The following is a 16,062-nucleotide window of genomic DNA, read 5'->3' as shown; positions in this document are numbered from 1 at the left end:
GAGACACCTGAACAATGAGATGGTGTGCTGTGCGTTAATTAAACTTTTTGTTTTTCAACATATATTTTAGAATCAAGGTGTACGTGTGCAAGATCATTACAGAGGTATATTGTGTGATGCTGAGGTTTGGGATATGACTAAACTTGTCACCCTGGTATTGAGCATAGTACCCAATAGGTAGTTTTTCAGCCCTTGTCACCCTTTCTCTCCCCTTTTATATTCCTCAGTGTCTATTATTCCCATCTTTATGTTCATGTTTACCCAGTGTTTAGCTCCCACTTATAAGTGAGAACACGTGGTATTTGGTTTTCTTTGTCTGCATTAGTTTGCTTAGGATAATGGCCTCTAGCTGCATCCATGTTGCTGCAGAGGACACAGTTTCATTCTTTTTTATGGCTGTGTAGTATTCCATGGTATGCGTGTGTTACGTTTTCTTTATCCAGTCCACTGTTGATGGACACCTGGGTTGATTCTGTGTCTTTGCTATTGGAAATAACACTATAATGAACATACGTGTGGATGCGTGTGTCCTTTTGGTAGAACAACTGATTTTCCTTTGAGTATATACCCAGTAGTAGGATTGCTGGGTTGAATGATAGTTGAAATCTTAGTTTTTAAAGAAATCTCCAAACTGCTTTCCATAGTGGCTAGACGAATTTACATTCCCATGAACAGTGTGTAAGTGTCCCTGTCTCTCCATAGCGTGGCCAACATTTTTTTTTTTTTTTTTTTTACACTTTTTAACAAAATCCATTTTTACAGGTATGAGATGGTATCTCATTGTGGTTTTGATTTGCATTTCTCTGGTGATTTGTGATGTGGACCGTTTTTTTTCATGTTTGTTAGCTGCATGTATGTCTTCTTCTGAGAAGTATTTGTGTTCTTTGCTCACTTTTTCATGGGATTGTCTTTTGCCTGCTAATTTCTTTAAGTTCCTTATCGATTCTGGGGACTAGCCCTTTGTCAGAGGAATGGTTTGTGAATATTTTCTCCCATTCTATAGGTTGTCTGTAAATAAACTTACTTTTAAGTTATGCAGACATAGGGCTCCATTTATGTCAAGAAATAGGATATCATGTATTCATTGATTTGGATGAAGTATGTATAATTCATGTACATTAAAAATATGTCTGTACCCTTCAGTCAACTTAAAATCTTCACTTGAAGTTGTAATTTTAGAACATTTTCTTTTCATTTGTATCCATCCAGCTGTACCTAAAGCTTTCTCACCAGCAAAACAGGGAAAAGTGTAGGAACTCAGTGGAAAATTATGAAAGGGGGAATGAGATTGAGGGGACAGATTTCCTGCCGAATCTGGGTTTTCATGTCATGGTCTAAAACATACTCAGAGTGTGTTCTGTGCACCATTATTATCAACATCACCTGGAGTTTGTTAGAAATGCAGAATCCCAGGTCCCACCTGAGACCCACTGAATTAAAATCTGCATTTTTATGAGATCTCCCGGTGATTTATATTCACAATCAAATTTGAGAAGCACTGCTCTGAAGAGTATACCTATGTAATTTTTCCTGCGATAGGCATATCTTTTTTCACGTGTATTTTTTTGTTTTTCAGAGACATGTCTGAAGTTATGCTAAACATGAGAATGATTACATTGTTTGGCAGGGTTTGCTTAAAGCTGTAGAAAACGTGTAAAGGTATCAATATCAACATAAACATAGTGAGGTTTAAGTCAAACATCTACTCTCTGGTCTTTAACTGCTAGTATGACATGGTACAAAAGGAAAACATTAAGCATTTGAAAATCATGAACCTCCCCATACTCCTCTTGTCTTCGCTGTAATCCCTTCCTTGTCTTCATCCTTAGAAGAAGGAATTAAGTCTTCAGAAAGAGGTAGGCATTAGATTTAAAGGTCGTAAAAGTTATTTCCATCTATGTCACACTCGGGAGAGTCATACTCAGTCCTCTTTGTGGGTGGAGCTCTCTTGAAGCCCCTTTGCTTGGTATGTGGGTTCCCTCCCAACAGTTGTACTCCCAGGTACAGGGTATCATTTACTAGCCCCCACTGCTTACCTAATTCCCTGTCCTTATCTAATTGTTTCCTCAATCTTCTACCTAATTGCTTCTATCTACCTGTTTCTTAACCTTTTCAACAGATGTAGTGGGGTTTAAAATAAATATATTTGTATTTTTATTATTATTGGTTGATAACATATTGTTTTCACAAGTCCATAATTATCTATGAATTGATAGAGGGCTAGAGGATACTGTCACAAAAGATGTTTCTCTAAAAGGAAGATAGAGACTAGAGGAAGGATAGCAGACATGTGTATTTGTTCATATGTTTCACTTCATCCTCAAACTTCATTATCAAACTAAATCAAGTAATCAAGGTCAGAATTGGTAGTTTCAGTAATTTGTAAGGAGATTGACCTTCAAGGTCTTTGCTTATTAACTCCCACAGGAATAACCAAAGTTATGTAATATTTGACTATCTGAAAACCAGTATTATAGGGCATATATTTTAATGAAAAGTATTTAGGTAGTTTTTTTTGTTGTTGTTGTTGTTTTTGCCTTGTGAGTAAAAGATGCAGTCTTTATATTTGCTGAAAGTCTGATGTGTTTTTAGGGAAAACTGGGTCCTTGTAAAAATCGAATCGGCAAAAAGAGAAGTGGAGAGGTAATGACTTTGGGTCGTTTATCAAATCTATATTTACTTTCACCTCAGCTGATGCTAAGAATCTCAGAAATATTTTCCTCGTTTCTAAGTCTGACCTCACCTCACTGTCTGCCACTATGTTTTCTGAAGCTTTATACATCCTTATAATAAAATGGAAATATTAATCATCAGCTTTGGGGAGTAGGGAGAGAAGGAGAAATAAAAAGTGGGGAGAAACATTAAATGAAATTTGGGTTTGAACAGGAGCAATTATGAAAAATGTATTACTAAACTTTTCCAAAATGGATCAGAATTGAGCTGATGTTTTGCAGAAGAATTCAAATCATAGTTCTTCAGTTGGCAAAAGGGTAAAATTCATTTAGCCCAGTCACTTTTAATCCCCTCACTCTCGCTGCCATTTTAAGCCTGAATGCGGGCCACCTGTGAAAGGAAAACTGCTCCCTCTTGAGGCAGCCCATGAATTTGCACAACACTATTAAAAAATACATACATCTTCATATTAAATCCAAATCCATGTCTCATGGGTTCTTTCATTTTACTATGCTAGGCACTAGTGTTCTAGGACCAGCAAATCAGACATGGTCTGTCTTCTCTGAGAACTTACAGTCTAGGGAGGTGCTATGGTCTGAATGTTTGTGTCTCCCCTACAAATTCAAATGTTGAAAATCTGACCCCCAGGATGATGGTATTAGCAACTGGGACTTTAGCAGGGTGATGAGGTCATGAGGGCAGAGCCTTCATGACTGGCATTAGTGTATTTATAAAGGAGGTCCAAGAGAGACCCTTCATCCCCTTCTCCATGCGATGTTCAAGTGAGAGACAGCCATCTAAGCACCAGGAAGCAAGCCCTCACCAGACTCAGAATCTGGCAGTGCCTTGATCTCGGACTTCCCAGTCTCCAGAACTGAGAAATAAGCGTGTTATTTATAAGCCACTTAGTCTATAGTATTTTGTTATAAGCAACCGAATTTACTAAGACACAGGCTAACACGATTTGACAATTAGAAATAGGATTAGTGCCCAACAGAGAAGAATGAAAACTGCAGAAGCCAGTGGCCAGGAGCCCACAGTCTGTAGGCCAGGGAAGGCCTCCCCGAGGAAGTGATATTTCCTAAGGGATAGGGAGGGGTTAGCTGGGTTTACTGAGTTCTTCCTGTTTGGGGCCAAGGAAGGGAGGCCTAAAGCTTTTCTAAATGGCAGGCCCCCAAGTATTTGAAGACAAGATTATGTCTGTCTTCAGTCTTTGTTTAATCTTGACTAATGTTTCCAAGTTCAAGAATAGCAATTATTCTTCATTTGACATGGTATTAAATATATTTACCATCCTAGCATTATATTTTAAAGTGTATTACCTAGAAACAAAATATGCCAGATGAAACCTGAGCAGCCTTGACTGAAATGGGATCCTCATCTTTCTTTTGAGTTGTTGGAATCTTACTGGTACACCTAATAATATGTGAACTATCAGTAAACACATTATTGACCCTCAGTGTCCTCATTACCAGTTAAAGTTTTTAACAAGAATATTAATATGTGTTCTTGTAAAGCCATACCTCTCTTTTCTTATTTTTTCCAGTAAGTGGTTTTGAGCCCTAGTGTAAAATCATACGTTTATCCCTAGTAAAGTTTGTCACCTTATTAGGCCTCATTCTCTCAGGTTGTAATGACCTTTTTTTTGGGAATCTAATGCTAACTTCTAACTAATGTGTTATATTCCCAGATTTATGTAAAGTCTGGCTAGTATTTTCTGTATGACTTCACGTAAACCCAGTTGCATAGGACAGGAAAATCAGACACCCTGACCCTCTACCAGTGATCTCCACGGAGATAAAAGTGGGTGCCTTGGGACATGTTTTCCTGATTGTGCTATCGCATAACCCTTGTCAATTCCCCAGTTTGTGCATAATTTTGAAAGTGAGAAATAATATTTGTTACATGAATATTTTCTTTAAAACGTAGACAATGCTGTAGTGCCTGGATATAGCTAGTTGCTCACCACAGAATTTTGTTTTCCATATGATGCAATTTAGTCTCTAAGATCTCAGAAAGGGACTATCAGGAAAATGAATATAACAACTTTGCTAAGGATACACATCGAGTGAGGAGGCAAATATTAAAAGGTGAGAATATGAGACAAGTTTATTTGAAGATGTAGTCTCAGAAACAGTTCATATCTTTTTAATTCAGTTTTTGAAGTTAAAGATTTTATGTATGCATCCTGTTTTATTTAAAAATATTATCAACATATTTTATGTTATTTTTAAATTTATTATGGTATTAGGGGCTGAATTGTATTCCTTTCAAATTCATAAGTTGAAGCCCTAGCTCGCAGTAGCTCAGGCTGTATTTGGAGATAGGGCCTTTAAAGAAATGGTTAAGCTAAAATAGAGTTGTTAGGGTGGGCCCTAATGCAGTCTGACTAGTGTCCTCATAAGAAGAGGAAATTGAAACACAAAGGGACATACCAGGGATAGGTGCACACAAATCAAAAAATGTGTGAGGACACAGGGAGAAGGTGACCATCTGTAAGCAAAGTAGGGAAGCCTCAGAAGAAACCAAGCCTGCCAATACCTTGATCTTGGACTTCCGGCCTCCAGAATAGTGAGAAACTAAATAAACTTCTGTTGTATAAGCCACCCAGTCTGTGGTATTTTGTCATGGCAGACCTAGCAAACTAATACATATGGGAGATTTCAAAATTAGAATTAAAGAGAATGTTATAATGAAACTCTTTAAACCCATCAACCAGCCTCAGTGATCACCTTGTAGGTGAACTGGTTTCATCTGTAGCCCAACTATTCCCTGACAACTGGATTATGAAGGCAGTCCCAGACCCTGTATAATTACATCCATAAGTATTTTAGCATTTATTCTAAAAGTAAGTACTGTTTAAAAATCACAGTACAAATATCATTACCTAAAAGTTACTACCTTCTTAATATAATAAAATATCCAGTCTGTTGTTCATATTTCTAATTATCTCCTGTCATAAACTGCAAGATCCTTTCTCTATCACTCTCTCACACTCTCTCCCTCTTCCACTCCCCTCCTTTCTGTTCTTCCTTAAGTTTATTTGTAAGAAAACCAGATTGGTGGTCTTATAGTTATCACACAGTCTAGATTTTGCTCACTACATTACTAGGAGTAGTTCAAAAGGTTCTTCCATTCTGTTCATTTTTATTTAAATTGGTAGACTAGCAGCTTGCCCATTCAGATGTGTCTTTTTTGTCAAGATGTTTCATAGGTAGTAGTGTGTTCTTCCACTGGGAGGCTGATTGTCTCTCTTTTAATGATATTAGCAATTAGTGATCAATGCTCAGATTCCTTAGGAGTTCAAAAAATTATATTCTAATTATATTATATTTTCTTCATCAGCTCTAATACTTCTATAAGGAAAAACTTTCATCTACTACTTGGTTACCCATGTTGGTATTTTTACTGTTTAACAGAAGCAACTGAACTCTATACTGCTAAAAAATTGCTTTGGATAAAAGCTTGATGTGAAAAGAATAAGAGACAATTAAAAGATTAAAATATGATATAGACATTTTGCCTAATTGATATACATGACATAAATATATACTCTGTTTAAAATCATTACTTCATGTCTGCTCCCAGCAAATAAAAAGGTGGTTCAAGGGTTCATCAAATTGACTGTTGGGAAAAAAAACCACATTCTTAGATTTAATTCATTTACATTGCTTTCAGCTGGTAATTGAAATTATTACCATTGACAGCACTTATGCTTCCTTTTCTTTCTGACTGTACCTGTATTATCATGATAATGACATTTTTTACAGCTACAATGAAGTTTTTTGCTAAAATATCTCCAAGGATCTCACCCATATTGCAAATAAAATACTAAAAAGTCTAAGACCCTTATTCTTTCTGGAATTCAATGAAATTTGATTCTTATAGTTTGATTTTCCCTGCCATACCTAAAAGAAGACCTCAAAACTCTCCTCATCAGCCTGCTTAAGAAGAGTAAGTTATATTGAATGACTCTGAATTTAAAACTGCAGTCAGAAACTGAATGTACAATATGAGGACTGTAGGTAATACAGTTGTACTGTATATGGGAGTTTATGGTTTGGTAAACGGTTCACTTCCCTGTAATAAAGCAGCTCACAATCCATCTTTGAAGTAACATGCTGAGATTCATCTTTTAAACGTGCACATGTAAACCCTTTACATTATGGCTTTAAACACAATGGTAAGGAATGTCTTTGAAAATCATGTTTTAAACACTTGCTTACGAAGTTCACAGTTTGCTAAATGGTTCATTTCACTCTAATAAAGCAGCTCGCAATGCATCTTTGAAGTAAAAAAAAGTACTGTATATGGGACTTACACTAAGTGAGTGGGTTTTAGCTGCTCTTGCCACAAAAACAAGAAAAATGGGTAGCTATGTGAGATGGATATATTAACCTATTTCACTGTAGTAACCCTTTTACTATCTGTATGTATCCTATAACACGTGTTGTATACTTTAAATACACACAATAAAGTTTATTTTAAAATATTCCTTTAATCCATGAAAAATGAAATAATGTAGCCAGAATTAAGCTTACATTGTATTAATAAAAATCAAATATGGATCTTTAGGCTTTTAGGAACATTAGGTTAGTCAGTAAGCTTCACGTACATCTTGAGTAAGTAGAGTTCTGGTAGAAAGGTAGTCTAACTCAGGTACTGGGGAGACATACAAAGCTGACTAGGCAATTGCCCGTGATAACACAGAATTCCTTAGGAATACACTTTAGATTTGATTTTTATGTCTAGCTTTGATTTCCACATTTTAGAGGGAAACTGAAATGTATCCAAAGGAGAGCAGTGACAATGACTAAGTAAAAATATAACCTAAAAAAAGAAGGTCAAATTTATTTCTTCCTGAAGAAAGAACCAGAAGAAACATAATTTTTCCCAGTGTTGTTTTTTAAGATTTGCCATAATGAGGCCTCTAGCCGTCTGCCTTCTAGTCTCCATGCACAGAATCATGTGGTTCCCAATCGGGAGCCAAAATGCCCTCGGGGATCTCAGAGTATACCACGGAGTCCACGAATTCCTAAGTCTACCAGTAATTGTCTAAGATGGTGTTATGCCTCATACATCTAGATGCTATAGATTTTCAAATGTATAGAGATGTAGTTGTGGGTAGTAAAATATAAAATATAAACAAATTCATAATTTGTTTATTTTTTGTCATATATTTTCTTAGGTTGAGGGTGTGGGTTCTAAAAGTTTCTTGCAGAATGTGGAGATCCTCACACTTGAGAAGGTGGGTAACCAGTGATACGGAACTAGAGAAAATGATGCTGCTTGGCCTTGTTAAATGAGGAATTTGACATTTGGAGTGAATTGGACCAGCTGCAGACTACTGGAATTTTGCAGGGGAGTGTACTGTGCTTACAGTAGAGTAGAGAAGTGAAAGTGTTCTGATAGCAGCTGCCACATAACTTTTGCCACTGACTGGACTCATAACATGAGACTAGCACAACCACACGCCACCATACCCAAGAGCCAAGAGAAAGGGAAGAAGGACGGTAGCATCTTCACCACCACTGAATATATCTTGCCTTGCTTTTTTTCACTTCAAGTAGACCACCTTGGGAAGTGAAAAACAAACAGGGATAGCAAATAGGCCTCAATTATGTTGGGGCTCTCTCATTACCCTTGCACCACACACTAAGTCATCATGGCAATTCTTCCTGATAAGCAGCAGTTGGCCTAATGGTTCTTCTCGAGAGTGTATCAGGCATCATTACCAACTGAGTGGAGTTGACATTATCCATTGAAACCAGTTTGCCATCCCTAATCCAGACCTTTCATTAAGAACAAAGATGATAAGCGATCCCACCTTGGACCAGATTAGGACGGGTCTGATGCCTGGCTCTTACCTTAGCTTTAAATGAGAAGGGTAATGACAAACAGGACGGTATTCAACAGAGGAGGAAGAGATTTACCAGTTCCCTGAGAAAAGGTATGAAATTTCTGTCTCAGGAGATCTTTGGAATATAGTCATCTATTTAGATACAGAACCACCTGAAAGCAGGAACTGATTTAACATTCTCCAGGTATACCATTTTTTTTCTGGTGCTTTGAGTTTATAAACTGTTTCAGGCCTCCTTATTTTGATGGAGACCATCAAAGCTTTGCTGTGGTATTTTACTATTGAATTTGATTACATCTCTCCTAGGCTAATTGATTCCCTGGATGTCATTGTACGTTCTATGAACAGATTCAAAACTGACATCTAAGAGGATGTTGTATTTCTCTCTCTCTCTTTTTTTTTTTTTAAGACAGAATCTCACTCTGTCGCCTAGGCTTGAGTGCAGTGGCATGATCTCGGCTCACTGCAATCTCCACCTCCTGGGTTCAAGCAATTCTCCTGCCTCAGCCTCCCAAGTAGCTGGGATTAAAGATGCCCGCCACCACACCTGGCTAATTTTTTGTGTTTTAGTCGAGATGGAGTTTCACCATGTTGGTCAGGCTGGTCTTGAACTCCTGACCTTGAATGGTCCGCCCACCTCAGCCTCCCAAAGTGCTGGAATTACAGGCATGAGCCACCTCGCCCCACACATTTCTCTTATTTTTAAGAGGCAAAATATGTGTCAACTGCTCTTGTAGTTACTGGTTTTTGACAAATTTTTAGTAAGCAATTGCAACATTTCCCTTTTCTTTGGGGTTTCCCTAGACAGAGTCTCGCTCTGTCGCCCAGGCTGGTGTGCACTGGCGTGATCTCAGTTCACTGCAAGCTCCGCCTCCCGGGTTCACGCCATTCTCCTGCCTCAGCATCCCAAGTAGCTGGGACTACAGGTGCCCGCAACCATGTCCGGCTAATTTTTTGTATTTTTAGTAGAGATGGAGTTTCACCGTGTTAGACAGGATGGTCTCGATCTACTGACCTCGTGATCCGCCAGCCTCGGCCTCCCAAAGTGCTGGAATTACAAGTATTTCCCTTTTTTTTTTTCCCCCAGGTGCTTGGTTTAAAGAGGCTCCTGAACAATTCATTAGATTAATTTAAACATTAGGAATCTGCTGAATAAAATATTCCATACATAGCCAGCAGTAAATTAACCTTTCAGTTTTTTTCTCACAGATACTTATTCTAGAAATTGAGACTTTAATTCTGTGTGCATTAATCCCAGATTATCCTATTAATTTAATGAGCTTATTGGTTCTTCATACAAAAGTCTTAAGATATGTACTCTTTTATAATTTTGAAAATTAGCTGTGTGCTTTCAGCCATCTACTCTTTTGTAGTAGTAAACTGAATTCTTTAATCAACCTATTGTGAGCATATTAAAATAATATATAATTTTGGAGTTAATAAATTTGGGGTTATCTGCATGGCTCTTTTCATAGGTGGATAGAAATATTTTGGTTAATGTTTTTTGAAAGAGACATTATTCCACTTTCATTTTATTTCAGACAACATATTAATCAGGCATTTTGTCAAGAATAGCAGCAACATTGGTTGAGGGCTTGTTAGGTGCAGGATGCTGAACTATATGTTGAAGACATACAGAATTATAAAGCACACTTCCTCCTTTGGAAAAGTGCAGTGCTCCTGGAGAAGTAACTTTTAAAGAGAGGAAAAATAATGACAACAGCAAACTTAAATTTCTGCAGGGCTCTTTAGTGTTTTTTTTTTTTTTCCCATTGTGATGAAATACATATAACATGAAATTTACCATCTTAACCACTTTTAAGTGTACAGTTCAGTAACATTAAAGACATTTAAATGCTGTACAACTCTCACCACCATCCATCTCTAAAACTTTTTTCATCTTGCACAACTAAAACGCTATAAGCATGAAACAATAGCTCCTAATTCCCTGCTTTTCCATCCTCTGATAACCACCCTTCTACTTTCTGTCTCTATGATTTTGACTACTCTAAGTACCTCATGTAAGTGGAACAATAAAGTATTTATCCTTTGTGACTAGCTTATTTCACTTAGCACAATGTCCTCAAAGTTCATCCATGTTAGAGCATATGTTAAATTGCCTTCAGTTTTAAGGGTGAATAATACTCTGTTATACATACATACACACACACACACACACACCCCGCATTTTGCTTATCCATTCATCTGTGGATAGCCACTTGAGTTGCTTCCACGTTTTAGCTATTGTGAATAATGTTACTATGAAAATGGGTATACACATTTCTCTTCAAGGTCCTGTGTTTTTTAAAAGCAATTTTCAAGTACATATTATTATTAATTATAGTCATAATGATGTGCAATAGACCTTTTGAACTTATTTATCCTGCCTAACTGAAATTGTGTATCCTTTTACCAACATCTCCCCACCCCCCTCCCCCAGCCTCTGGTAACCATCATTCTACTCTGTGCTTCTATTTCTAAGATTCCACATATAAATGAACTATGCAGTATTTGTCTTTCAGTGCCTGGCTTATTTCACTTAACATAGTGTTTGCCAGGTTCATTTATGGTTTTGCAAATGACATTTTCTTCTTTTAAAAGGCTAAATAGTATTCCATTGTATAGGTAACACATGTTCTGAAACCCTTCATCTATTGATGGACACTTAGATTGATCCCATATCTTAGCTATTTACAAATAGTGCTGCAATGAATATGGGAGTGCAGATATCTCTTTAACATACTGATTTCATTTCCTCTGGATAAATATATAGAAGAGGACATGTGGGATCATATGGTAGTTCTATTTTTAATTTTTGAAGGAAACTCCATATTATTTTTCATAATGGCTACACTAATTCATATTCTTGCCACCAGTGTGTTAAGGTTTGTTTCTATCCACATCCTTGCCAACACTTACCTTTCATGTCTTTGGTAATAGTCATACTAACAGGTATGAGGTGATATCTCCCTGTGATTTTAATTTGTATTTCCCTGGTCACGTTGAGCATTTTAAAAAATACATACATCTTGGCCACTTATATATCTTCTTTGGAAAATTGAGACCCTGCTTTAAGTTCTTTTGTGTATATACCCAGCAGTGGAATTTCCAGATCACATGGTAATTCTATTTTTAATTTTTTTGAGGAACTACTATATTCTTTTCCACAGTGGCCACACCATTTTACTTCCCACCGACAGTGCACAGGGGTTCCAGTTTCTCCACATCTTCACCAACACTTGTTATTTTGTGGGTTCTTTTTTTTGATGGTAGCTATCCTAATGAGCATAAAGTGGTATCTCATTGTAGTTTTGATGTACATTTCCCTAATGATTAGTGATTTGGGGTATCATTTCTTGCGCTTACTGTCCATTTATATATTTTCCTTGGAGAAATGTCCGTTCAAGGTCTTTGATTTTTTTTTGAGTTGGATTATTTCCGTCGTTGTTGCTGAGTTTGAGGAGTTCCCTCTCTATTTTGGCTACCAGTCATCAGCTATATGTTTTCCCATTATATTTTTTCATTCTGTGGGTTGCCATTTGTCTATTTTTTCTTTTGTTGCTTGTGTCTTTGGTATCATGTATTTTACAAAGTGTTGCCAAATCTAATGGTGCTTTTTGTTTTTTAAGAGTTTTCTAGTTTAAGATCTTACATTTAGGTTGTGGATTCATTTTGAGTTAATTTTTGCAAATGGTGTTATGTAAGAGTCCAGTTTTATCTTTCACATGTAGATACCCAATTTTCTCCATACCATTTGTTTAAAAGACTGTCTGTTCTCCATTGAATGGTTGTGACACCCTTGTCAAAAATAATTTGACCATATTTGATTATGTGAGAGTTAATTTTTCTGGACTGTCTATCCATTGGTCTTTATGTCAGTGCTAACTCTAGATTTCTGTAGCTTTAGTGAGTTTTGGAGTTAGGAAGTGTGAGTTCTCCAGATTTATTACTGTTTTTTAGGATTGTTTTGGGTATTTAGGATCTTTCTATATTTCTTGTGAATTTTAGGATTGGTTTTTCTATTTCCACAAAAAAAAGATCTTTGGAATTTTCATAAGGATTGGATTAAATCTGTAGATTGCTTTCGGTAGTAATGACATCTTAACAGAGTTAAGTTAAACTTCCAGTCCATAACCTTGAGATATCTTTCTATTTATTTATGTCTTTTTAAATTTCTTTAAGAAATGTTTTACAGTTTTCACTATAAATTTTTTTCATCTCCTTGATTAAGTTAATTCCTAAGTTGTCTTTTTGATAGTATTGTAAATGGAATTGTCTTCTAATTTTTCCTTTTGGGTTGCTCATTGTTAGTGTATAGAAACAAAACTGATCTCTGTGTGTTGACTTTGTGTCCTACTTTGTTGAATTTTTTTATTAGTTCTAACAGTTTTTAAAAATTGCATGGAATATTTAGGGTATTCTACATACAAGATTATATCAACTGTGTACAGAGATAATTCTACTTCTTCCTTTGCAGCCTGGATGCCTTGTATTCTTTTTCTTGCCTAATCACTGTGGCTAGGACTTCCAGAACTATTTTGAATGGAAGTGGGTGAGAATGGACATCTTTGCCTTGTCCCTTCTTAGAGAAAACAGGTTCAGTCTTTTACCATTGAGTGCAATATTCTTTGTGGATATTTCACATATGGCTTTTATTATGTTGAAGTAGTTTCCTTCTGTCCTAATTTGTTGAGTGTTTTTATCATGAAAGGATGTTGAATTATATCATATGCCCTCTCTGCATCAATTGAGATGATTATGCAGTTTTTTTCTTTATTCTCTTAATGTGATCTATTACATTGATTTTTGTATATTGAACATGAATAAATTCCACTTGGTCATGATGTATAGTCTTTTGAATATGCTTAATTCAGTTTGCTAGTATTTTGTTGTGAACTTTTGCATCATCAAAAGGAATATTGGTCTGTAGTTCTCTTTTGTAGGAGTGTCAAAGAGATAGGATAATGCCAGCTTTATAGAATGAGTTAAGGAGGAATATTTCCTCATTTTCAACTTTTAAAAAAAGTTTGAGAAAGATTGATGTTGGTTCTTCTTTAAATGTTTGGTAGCAGTTACTGAAGAAGTCATCAGTTCCAGGACTTTTCTTTGTTGGGATATTTGTTATTACTGATTCAATCTCCTTACTAGTTGTAGACCTATTCAGATTTTTTGTTTCTTCATGGTTTAGTCTTGATAGGTATTGTGTTTCTAGAAATTTATCCATTTCATCTAAGTTATCCAATTTGTTGTATAATTGATCATAGTACTCTCATAATCATTTTTATTTCTGTAGAATTAATAGTAATGTCCCCACTGTCATTTTTTATTTTAGTATTTTGGACCTTCTCTCTTTTTGTCGTAGTTCGTCTAGCTAAAGGTTTGTCACTTTTGTTTCTCTTTTTGAAGAACTGACTTTTGATTTTGTTGATTTTCTGTATTATTTTTCTCTTCTCTATTTCATTTATCTCTGCTCTAACCTTTATGCCCTTTTTCCTGCTGGCTTTGGGTTTAGTTTGTTCTTCTTTTTCTAGTTCTTTAAGTTGTAAAGTTAGGTTTTTGATTTGAGGTCTTTCTTGTTTTTTAAATATAAACATTTGTAAAAGCTATACATTTTCCTCATTGCTCTGTTTTTGCTGTGCCCTTTAAGTTTTGGTATGTAGTGTTTTTGTTTTCATCTCTCAATATTTTTAAATTTCCCTGATTTTTTTTTTTTAAGACAGAGTCTTGTTCTGTCACCCAGGCTGGAGTGCAGCAGCATGATCTCAGTTCACTGCAACCTCCACCTTCTGGATTCAAGTGATTCTCATGCCTCAGCCTCCTGAGTAGCTGGGATTACACCTGTGATTTTTTATTTGATTTGTTTATTATTTAATAGTTTGTTATTTAATTTCCACAAATTTGTGAATTTTCCCATTTTCCTTTTGTTATTGTTTTCTAATTTCATCCTGTTGTGGTTGGAGAAGGTATTTTATGTGATAGCTATCCTTTAAAATCTATTGACTCTTTGTTTTTAGATATAGTTGGTTTATTGTGTTGTTCAAGTCCTCCATTTCCTTATTTTACTTCTGTCTGGATGTTCTATCAGTTATTGTGAGGTATTAAAGTATCCAGTTAATATTGTAGAACTTTATTTCTCCCTTCAATTTTGTTAAATTTTGCTTTATATACTTGATGGTCTGTTATTAGGTACATAAATGCTTGTAATTGTTACATTTTCTAGCTATACTGAACCTCCCATTAAAGTATAATGTCCTTCTTTGTCTCTCATAAACTTTTTTGATTTCAAGTCTGTTTTGTCTGGTATTATCTTAGCCATATCTGCTCTCTTTTGGTTACTATTTGCAAGAAGTATACTTTTCCATCGTTTCATTTTCAACCAATTTGTGTCTTTGGGTCAAAAGTAAGTATCTTGTAGACAACATATGCTGGGATTATGTTTTTAAATTTATTCTGCTAATCTCTGTCTTTGGAATGTTTAGTCCATTTACATTTAAAGTAATTACTGATAAGGAGAAAATTTTGTCATTTTATTAATTGTTTTATCTATGCCTTATAGCTTTTTGTTACTCATTTCCTGCATTATTTTCTTTTGTATCTTGTTGATATTTTGTAGTGAAACAAAAGTATATTCTAGCCATTTTTTTGTGGTTACTATGGAGATCACATTTAACATGCTAAACTTAAATAACATTCTAATTTAAATATATACCAGCTTAACTTCAATAACATACAAGAACTCTGATTCTGAACTCTTCCTGTTTGCCCCAAGGATACTCACCAGTGGCGTTTGCAGCTACAACATTTATCCCAAGATAACTTTACTGTGAAATAGCTCACTTTTAATTATTATTTTCACATTGCTCTAGTATATCAACTTTGTTTATAGCATTCTGTTTTTAGTAGTGACATTTCTATTTACAAAATATGGTAATTTTTGATCACTGAAAATGTAAATCCTAGGAAAACAAAGCATTCTAAGCATGATGTTAACGTTGTTCTCAAACAGTTGTTGGCCATAGATTCATTTGATGTATCTGATTTTTTCAAAATAGGCAATTCTGATTATTCAGGTGATTCTGGTGTTAGTTCTGTTTAGAAATAACTCTGAGATCAGTTTTTATATTTTATTTTCACATTGAAAATCAGTCAGATTTGCTTCAGCCTCAAAGAATATGTTAAATGAATGCTGGCAATGAACTGTACTTTTTTTTTCTAAACAGGAAAAGGGTCAAGAAGCTCTTTTCCCACTCCTTTCAGTTATTAATGTCATAAAATTACATTTTTATACCTTGTACGTACAAAAACATAAACTAATAATTTTAATGCATTAGTCTCTTAAATTATGTAGGAAACCAAGAGTGTAGTTACAAACTATTGTTACAATAATACTTGTTTTATAATTGTCCTTTTATTTACCTTTAATGATATCTTTATTTCTTTATACAGTTACTAGTTACTGTCCAATGTCCTTTCATGTCAACCTGCAAAATTTCCTTAGCATTTCTTGCAGGGCTGGTCTTAGTGGTAAT

The 16,062-nt window shown here is 35.4% G+C and overlaps 1 protein-coding gene across 1 annotated transcript in view; it reads left to right on the top strand.

Moving 5' to 3' along the window:
• The window catches only part of MORC1 (MORC family CW-type zinc finger 1), a 166,717-nt gene that overhangs the window by 66,794 nt on the left and 83,861 nt on the right, over window positions 1-16,062 (top strand). The window lies entirely within an intron of this gene.

Source organism: Chlorocebus sabaeus, chromosome 22, assembly GCF_047675955.1.
Source record: "Chlorocebus sabaeus isolate Y175 chromosome 22, mChlSab1.0.hap1, whole genome shotgun sequence".
NCBI classification, from domain to species: domain Eukaryota; kingdom Metazoa; phylum Chordata; class Mammalia; order Primates; family Cercopithecidae; genus Chlorocebus; species Chlorocebus sabaeus.
This window is presented reverse-complemented; position numbering and strand designations above follow the sequence as displayed.